Source organism: Pteropus alecto, unplaced genomic scaffold (genome assembly GCF_000325575.1).
Source record: "Pteropus alecto unplaced genomic scaffold, ASM32557v1 scaffold20, whole genome shotgun sequence".
In the NCBI taxonomy this organism is placed as follows: domain Eukaryota; kingdom Metazoa; phylum Chordata; class Mammalia; order Chiroptera; family Pteropodidae; genus Pteropus; species Pteropus alecto.
The window spans coordinates 18,607,884-18,617,716 of record NW_006436298.1 but is presented as its reverse complement, the minus strand read 5'-3'; the positions used below and the strand labels follow the sequence as shown (position 1 = coordinate 18,617,716).

The following is a 9,833-nucleotide window of genomic DNA, read 5'->3' as shown; positions in this document are numbered from 1 at the left end:
CATATTTATATAGTTTTAGAGAGTCCAAACATTATAGAAGAAGTTTTGGTGGGTGATCAGTCAAATGCCTTCTGAGTATTCTTTTTTTCTGTTATATAGTCTAGGTTAAAAATATACACACTGATTTAGTAAAACCAAAGAAAATCAGATATAAGGAGTCTATTATTTAAATAGAAAAGTATTCTTTACTACCAAATATTAGATAGTGATAGATGATAGCTAGATAGAGACATAGTTTTAATTTTGAACTTGTTGAAGAACTCTTTTGAAGCAAGGTAACATAGTTGACTAGTTTTGCTTATGCTTCTCCAACTTTTCTGTCTCTTTTCTAAATCAGCAGAGCAAGGTCTGCAGATGTAATTTTCTCTTTCAGAGTGAATGCTGAAGCAAATTGCCTCACCTTACTTTGGCTGCTGACCCCTTTAGGTTCCAGTCACTGCTTGTGAACCGAAGTTTTCAGCTTTGCACCTCTTTAGTATTTATTTAAAGCTGTCTTCCTGTGGAATGGATGCTCAGTACATTAAAGCTATGCACAAAATCATGACAGAATGACCAGAAAGTTTTCTTTTGGTCATTAATCTCCAAATGTCCCTCTCTAATATAAGCCCACAATGGAAGAACTTGGTAACTCCCTGAAACAGAATGAAATACAAATTTTATGGCCCTTAAAGGTAGAACTTCTCAAAGCAAATCTAGTAGGACAAACTCCTTCTTTTTCACTTAAACCAAATATCCATTTTTCCTTATAGCATTAATAGAGAATTTATCAAAAGAAAGGAATGCTCATTAAAGTTTAATTAGATGTTAAGAGAAATAAGCTAAATGAAAGAATAAAAAGGAGCTAAAATAAAAAATAAGCTACATGAAAGAATAATTTCAGGCATAATTTGATAAAGAATGTCCACCAATGTGTTAAAATATAGAATAAAAGAAAAGTTAGGCAAAAAAGAAAAAAAGCAAAGAAGAGAAAAAGAAACAAAATCCTTGAGATACATAAGAAGAAAATGAAAGAAAACAATGAAAAGAAAATTAAAGAGAAAGAATGAAAATACCGCACCATTTTTAAAGAATACCATTATAATTTTAATAATATTAAAAATATTAAAGGGTGATTAGTAAACAGATTAAAATATTTTCTTAATAAAAGTCATGTTTACATGCCACTATATTTTTATTTAATGTACTGCCACTTTAGTAAAAATATCTATATCTCCTTCCTTATATTGTTGGATGAATTATTTCACATAGATAAGTTCATATGAAAGCAGAATAATCACACAATGTCTCAAATGCAGAGGATTCATTATGTGTGTACATTAATCACAATATTCAATTCTACTCGAATAAACACAATAATACTAACATTTTAACATTTTCTGCATGCCTAACAATTCCATCAATGTTTAAGATTGCCCATTTATTTCAAGTATAATTGGGATAGCCCCAAAAATCTAATGGTTACTTCCTCATTATAGCCACGTGCCCACATTTATTCAAATAGAGAACAATTTCTGCAGCATTCTTTAAATATTAAGTAAATAAGTAAGTAAGTAAATAAATAATAAATAAATAAATAAATAAATAAATAAATAAATAAATGTATGTTGAATAAATAAAGTATCTGATTGTGATTGCTGTTTTGTAGGTTCAGACATTTTAATGCATTCTTCCCTGGAAAAAATAACTAGGAACAACAATCACAGGCAAAACTTTGCAACACCAATTGCCTTGAAAAGGAAACAAATATTTCACACACACACAAGAAAAAATACTGTCCATTCCTGTCAGCCTTTTCAACCTCTTTTGTGTTCCAAGAAATTGCGAGTAATGAAAACAGGGCAGAGCCAATCAAATGGGTGTGTATACTAGTGCACTGTGAGAGTTGAAAGCTCTGCATTTAAAATAAGGTTTATGCATAATTCATAGACTATGCATGTTTATGTAAATTACCAAAGGCGGAAGTGTATACGAAACCAGAATCTGAGGTAAAATGACGATGTTTTAATATACTGCTGGACTTGCATCTTGCCAATTCAAACATCCTCCCGTTATACTATTCTTGAAAATTATATCATGTGCCAGCTCACACTAGGAACCTAATAAAACTTTGAGGCTTACACACATTGTATATTTTTCAACATTTCTTTCAGATTCCATATATTATTAAACACTGAAACTTAGCCATGTGTAATTCAGACAGCCTGGGAATAAAGATGTACACATATATTCCTATTAATGGGTGTTAGATAAGTTGAGAGAAATAGAAACAATGCCTAGAAATTTAACTTAAAGAAAGGAAGGATTTTAAATGTATGGGGATTTTCACTTTTAAAAAAGAGGAAATGAAGTCTTCCATAAATGGAAACAGAGCCAGTGAATTTTGGAAGGTAAAATATTATTTAGAAGGCAACCTCCTACCTAATGTGGAACACTGGAGTAGTTTCTGGCTGGTGATATTCAGCTCAGACTCATCTTCTAGGTTAAAGTGTTCTTTTGAATCAGTCATTGTGGGCTGCCAGCGGAGAAGAAGAGCTCATTTGCATGAGCTCTCCACCTCCTGGTCAGCTCTGAAAATCTTGGCAGCTTAGCACTGCAATTGGCAAAGAAGCGTTTCAAAAAAAAATTAATAAATAAAGGCTTCCAAAGAAAACACTGTCACTGAATTAAGTCCAATGTACCTGAAATTCATTGCTCTGTTATCTTTTTAAATTGTTATAAATATAGCAGGCATTTTAAAGTCATTTCTGTTTATTCCCTTCCTAATGTACTGTGTGAACCATTTTTCACATGTGTTAACGTACTATATGCAAATGGCATTTAATGTGTTTTATTCACAGAATGCATTTACAAATCATTTTGCGTATGGAGGAAAGCAGTTGCTTCACTTTTGCATGTGCAACTGAAAAGGAGGAGTACATATCACTACATTTTTAAAATGAGAAAAAATTTAAATGAGATGAGGAAAGGCCACAGATGCTATACCAGAAATTTTCTGTTTCTAATTCATCTATTAGTACTTTTTTCTCACTTCATAGACTTTCAAAATCTGGTGCTAAATTTCTCTCCCTAGGAATGTTAAGCTCTTGTCATTAGAAAAAATTATCCCTTTCTTTATTGTGTTTAGGTCCATGTGTACTGTTCCTCTTAAAAATTAAAGGAAAAACTCAGAAACAGCAAACACTTTTAGGTGAAGCAAAAATTAATTTAAACATTTGTGTTCCGTGTACTACCACAGTCATAGAATAATCTCTTATATATCTAATCATCATGTATTTTATTCATGGCACTTAAAGACGTACAAATAATTTGCAACAAATTTATTATATTTTAAATAGTTCTCATACACTAAACTATGTAAAGTCACCTTTTAAAAAAGAGAGATTAAATATTGAATTAAATATTGTATTAAAATTCCATTTTTATATAAATTAAATACTTAACAAAAATGAACATCTTTAGTTGTGATAAAAATAGAGTGAAAATGTGTATGAAATAATTCTTTTATTCTGCTAATTTATAGAAATAGGTCCCTAAATGATTATTATTTTCATCCCATGTGTAGAATGACCAGGAAAAATGCTGGCAATTACTCCATGCATGGTGTTCTACCCTGGCATGAAGCTATATCTAATTTGCATATAGCATTGTTGAAAATGAAGCCTGTGACATACAGATCATCATCTACATTAGGAATTCACACTGCCAACTGTACTTCCTCATACAAATACACACTGCCACTTATGGATCAAAGGGGGTGTTGCTACTGCGGTCCTAAGCTATTAAAACATGTCATGCTACCAGAATTTTAAACATGTTTTAGAGTAGGGTCCTTTTCATCAGATGGGTGTTTTTTCCCTTATTATATAAACAAAAGGAATTCTCTTATAAATGTATTCCATAGAAATAATTATCTTTTACCTGCATTGTCATATTTCCCCAAATGAAAAAAGGCATATCGTACATAATATAAAAATTTTAATTACTTGATATGTTAGTAAATAGTACTTTACATTTTTATATTCCAGGAAGAGAATTTAAAAGTTTTCTTTAAGAATAAGAAAGATCAAAATGTAGAGACAATCCACTAATATTCGAGCAATGGTTTAGTAGTTTCCATGGTGACATAAGTCCACAAATAAAAACTCAAGTGAGACAACTTTGACCTCATCTATATATAAATAAGTTAATCAATAAATAAGGCAAAAGAGAATTTTATTTTAAAATACCTGAATAATTATCTCAGTTATTTCCTTCATGTTGCATATATAGTCATTGATTAATTTATCTCCTACTATTCATCGTGGTTTTAAAAAAAAAAAAACTAAAAATTTTGCTTTATGCATTTTAGAAGACTATGTATTTTAATGTAATGAGTGATTATTATTTCTTGATGTAAATAATAGCTCTCTTGATAACAAAATACTGAACTATGGAACTTGAAGAGAATTAAGCTCTCAGCAGAAAGATATTTTTCTACCAAATTTTTGAAAGAGCATATGAATGTGTTACAGAATTTACATCTGTCCTATGGGACTATCTATACATTATTTGTCAAGACTTGCCTATCAAGAAATATATAACAGGTATACACTAGAGAATAATTTATAAAGTATGCTTAAAAGATATTTCTCCAATGCCCTCACCTATTACCTTTTTTGTCCTCTAATTTTCATGAGGCTCCGTTGTGCATCTTATTTTTTATTTAATGAAAAAGCTGAGTAATTGGTTATAGAAGATGAGAGAAAAATCAGTCAAATGTGGATTAGGCTGGACTGATAAGACTGAAATGAAGTATGCTTTTGGTTGTGTAATAATTTCCCGCTGTGTTCTAGTTTAAGAAAATGTCCAACATGACACTCCTAGCTTAACTAAGTCACACATTTCATACAGGTTGTATTTTTCAGGTGACACCAAGTTAGAAGGGGTTGCTAACACTTCAGAAGAACAGATCAGAATTCAAAGTGACCTTGATAAATTGAAGAAACAGCATGAACCAGATGAAAATACTGGCTATCCACAGGTCCTACAGGGGAAAAAAATCTAAGCTAGAATTCATCACTCATTAATTTATTCATTCATTAAATACTTATTGAATGCCTACTATGTGCCAGCCACAAGCTAGCATTTAACACAAATGCATTTTTAGTACGGAAATCATCCCCCTTCTTCAATGCATGACTGACCCTTTTAGAAAATCAATCTCTTTCAAAATTAAATGTTCCCATATTGTGCAAAACCAATAGACTTAAGCAGAAAAAATACAAGTCAAGAAAAGCAACATCATACTGATACACACACATACCTATTCATACAATCTTCATTCTTTTTAAAGATGAGTCATTGGGAGACAAAATATGTCATATTTAATGTTTAACTTTTGGTTACCATAAAGTTATAATAAAAGTAATTTTAAAATATTTTACTGGTTCAGTTCCAGAATACAGTAGTTCCCCTTACTTGTGGTTTTTCTTTCTGTAGTTTTAGTTACCCATGGTCATTAAAATAGTAAATGAAAAATTTCACAAGTAAACAATTCATAAGCTTTAAATTGTACACCATTCTGAGTTTCGTGATGGTTCTCACACCATCCTGCTCAGGACTCATCCCTTTGCCCAGCATATCCACACTGTATTCACTCCCTGCCAGTTAGTCACTGAGTGTCCTATGTTGGTTATCAGATTGACTATCATAGTATTTCAGTGCTTATGTTTAAGTAACTCTTATTTTACTTAATAATAGCCCGCCAAGCACAAGAGTAGTGATGCTGGCAATTTAGATATGCCAAAGAGAAACTATGAAGTGTTTTCTTTAGGTGAAAAGGTGAGTATAGTACAGTAAGATATTTTGAGAGATGGGCCACATTCACCTAACTTTTATTAGAGTATATTATTATAATTGTTCTATTTTATTATTAGTTATCATTGTTAGTCTCTTACTGTGACTAATTTATCAATTAAACTTTATCATAGATCTGTGCGTATAGGAAAAAACAGTATATATGGGGTTCAGTACAATCTGTGGATTCAGGCAGCCACTGGAGTCTTGGAACATATCATTCACAGATAACAAAGGACTACTGTACTCAATTCATGTTTAAAAATTGGATTTCAGTCTACAGCCATGCTACCCTGAACAAGCCCAATCCTGTCTGATCTCAAAAGCTAAGCAGGGTCGAGCCTGGTTAGTACTTGGATGGGAGACCACCTAGGAAGACCAGGTGCTGTAGGCGTAAAAAAAAATAAGGGATTGTAAACTGACAAGGTCCTTGCAATCTGTGAGGTCAACCACGGATTGCCTCACCTAAAAAAAAATTTATTTTTTAATTAAAATTTGATTTCAGTAGTGTCTTACCTTTGTTTCCACCCAGGCTGCCTTGAAGAAACATGAATCCTGGTTTATATGGGACAGTCTACACCTAATACCCCAGCATAATTACTAATCTCTTTCAGAAGTGATCAGTTTAAACAATAAGTTTTGTGATCTCCCTACCTTGAGGTATCTCTTCACCTCTACCTAAGCACTGTACCTTTTGATGGGGTCTAATAAGATGCCATTCCTGCCTTTGGTGAGTTGGTGGGACACTGGGGGAGACATAATTATCAACAAATCTTTTCAGGAGAAATTAAGGGCCTGAAGAATGAACAAATTTCACACAAAAGTACAGATAAAAGGGAACCAGTATTCAAGAAGCCATGAAAGCTGTCAAACTTGAAAAAAGAGGACAGCAAAGCCTGACAACTTAGACCCAGTTCATCTTTGACGAAAAAAAGAAAAACACTTTAAATAGGTATATTTAACTTGAAGACTATGTTCCAGAGATAAAACAGGCAGAAATGATAACAGTACATAATAGTAACATTTATAAATAAGCAATATATACCTACATATAATGAAAAATATTTTATTACTTTCCCACCTTTTCACCATTCCTTGAAAATGGGTAACCAATATTCCATAACTGTGCTATCTGGATTAGATTTCTCATAATCTTTTTCTCTCAATTTTGTAACATTAGGTGTGAGGCAAGAAAGAGTTAAATTTTAAACAGCCACTGATATGCTCTCTAAAGCAATTATTCCTTCTGTCACCAAGAGATAAATGTACTACCACAAGACATTACAAATGTGCTCTTCTAGACTCTAATACAAATTACTGTCAGACCACACCACTTAAAGGCTTCCTCCTCTTATTTAGTAAAGCCAATTTCTTATTATTTTTTTTTTATGTATAAAGAAGAAAGTATCTTGTTCTAATGATTGTTGAACATATTTTAACAATTTTCAACTCTTTTAAAATAACATTAACTGCTTATTAACTTAACGTTATTTAATACTGAAACTTATGGACATTCTGGGACAAGTTGGTAGGGAAGAGAGCCCTTGGTATAGGGTAGATTTTCTACCATCTGTTAAGGGTGTGGAAAGTACCTCAATCAATGAAAGAAACTCCAAAGTTAGTCCTAACTCCAAACAAGCTTCATGAAGAAGAATTTAAACTGCAAAAATTAGAGTAGAGGTTTATCTCCTTATAATCTCCCAAGCAGAAATGATCTCAGAGTTGTTCAGAGGATGTCAGTCTGCCAAGATATTGTGAACACAATGCATGTGAGTAAATTTGCACTATAATTTTTTCAATTCTTTGGGCCTGTGAAAAGATAACTAATTGGCCACTCATTTGGGGGAAGCTGAAATTAAAAACTGAACAACTTGGCCTTGAAAAGTTACCATGAATTAGGCTACTGGGCCAAGCAAGTTTGTGAGAGAGCACTGACTTTTTAAAGTAAAGGACTCCAATCTGTAGAGTAAAGAACAATGTAGAAATACAGAGCAAAGAAAAGATTTGACATAAGCCCAAGACTAACTAGTCCTTTAGGTATGTTTCCAGACCAGCCTTGCAGGGCCTCTGGGTTCCAGTCCCAGACATCTACTCTAACCACCAATCTTCTATAATTATTATAATTTACAGCTCTCTTGTTTTTCAACTAAAAAAAAAAAAATCTCAGAAGAAAAGTTAAGAATTAAATGTATGGATATGTAAAGTGTGGACAGAGAAATTGTCTTGAGTACAGAGTAGAGGCTGTGTATTAAAATTAATGGGAAATAGGTTAAGTTCTATGCTGAGACTTAGAAAATCTGGCTTTGAGATCATTTATCATGAAAAAAAATCTCTACACTTGATTTGAAAAACTTTTACTAAGTTTAGAATAGGGGACCACAAGCCCTTGGCCTTTTCTCCCACAAGATGGTTTATACAAGATATAACAATGGCAGGAAACAGAAGCATGGAATATTTTGCAAGTCATGCTTTCGTTCGGGTAAATGATGTCTACTTTCGAATTCATAATAGTTATATTAGATATTAAACCCATTTCTGAGTGCCCTAAGAACAGTTATATTTAGATGCTATCACTTTCAATTACATATTCATAAAAGAGGGAATCCCATCACCTCACTTTTTTTTTTTTTTTGTAGTCAGCAGATCATTCACCCACAGGTTGGGCTGTGGACAACTGGTTCTTTTAGGTAGCTCCTCATAACACTGAGATGAATCTTATTGGAATATTCTCTTCAAATTGTTCATGCAATTTTTTAAACTAAATTTATTGGGGTGACATTGGTTAATAAAATTATATAGGTTTCAAGTACACGGATTCAATAATATGCCATATGTATATTGTATTATGTGTTTACCATCCAAAGTTAAATTTTCTTCTGTCACCATATGGTAATAAAAGGAAATATATGGGAACTAATTGGAATTTTGAAACAACAAAAAAAGAGCAAAGAGCCAAGACTCAATATACATACCATCTACTACGTTAAATTAATTCTAATTAGTACTTAATGCCACCTAATTGCACTCTTATAATGATAGAAATGGTAAATTTTATGTTATGAACTACAATTTAAAAAATGAACTCAAGTTAAAAATAAAAAAGACCTTTTTTAAAAAAGAAAAATCCTTTGATTTATTTCTGCCTCTTAAAATTCTGAATTTTAGAGCCAGCCATTTGTGAAAAACAAATTAATTAGGACCTGACTGGAGAAAGATATCCTAATCTAGGTTTTCTAAAATAGGAAGGATAAGGCTAGAGTAAGGCAGGTCTTGAGAATAGGTTAGTGTTATCTTAGGAATGCATTTTAAATAAAACAAGCTTAGTCCTCAGCCCATCTTTATTTTTGAGGTCTTTATTGCCATTATAGGGAGAGTTAAAATAAATGACCAAGTAAAAAGAAGAGGAGACAGGTGATAATTAAGAGCGGAAAAAATTAATTTTTAAACATTCAGAAGCCCTTGAGTATAATGATTGCTTTGCTACAACTGCAGTGATAGGAGGACAATCAATTTGTTTAAAAGGAAAAAGAAAAATATTGTTGGCACATCAAAGAATTAAGCAAAATAATTCTTGCTTATATGTTGAAAGTATGGTTAGGACGACTCTCAAATAAACTAAGATCTCATTATCTCTATAGAGAATGGCATTTTTCAAAAGACCAGATAGCATCAGAACCATATTTCATGATATATTTTTTTATTTCCTTTCAATTGACCATCCAATGCTGAGGGAATTCAGGTATTCTTTATATAGTGCAAGCCAATATGTTAAATTCCCTACCAAAAAAATGTATGTAGTAGGGAATTAATTCAGCTAAATTAACATTTTTAGGGACCATTTAACAGGCCTGTGTTACCTCTCTATGCTGCTCTGCAATGCTAGTCTCCGTTTCCATTCGGTGTTCTTTGCCAAAAACAACCTTTTCCTCTTGCTTCCTTGGTCTCTGTCAAATACCAAGCAAGAGATCATCAATTAAAAACTGAAAGTGATAACAAAC

General features: G+C 32.2%; 1 pseudogene; it reads left to right on the top strand.

The window, feature by feature from the left end:
* The first annotated feature begins 6,110 nt into the window (after positions 1 to 6,110).
* LOC112480842 lies at positions 6,111 to 6,229 on the top strand (annotated as a pseudogene).
* The last annotated feature ends 3,604 nt before the right edge of the window (positions 6,230 to 9,833 follow it).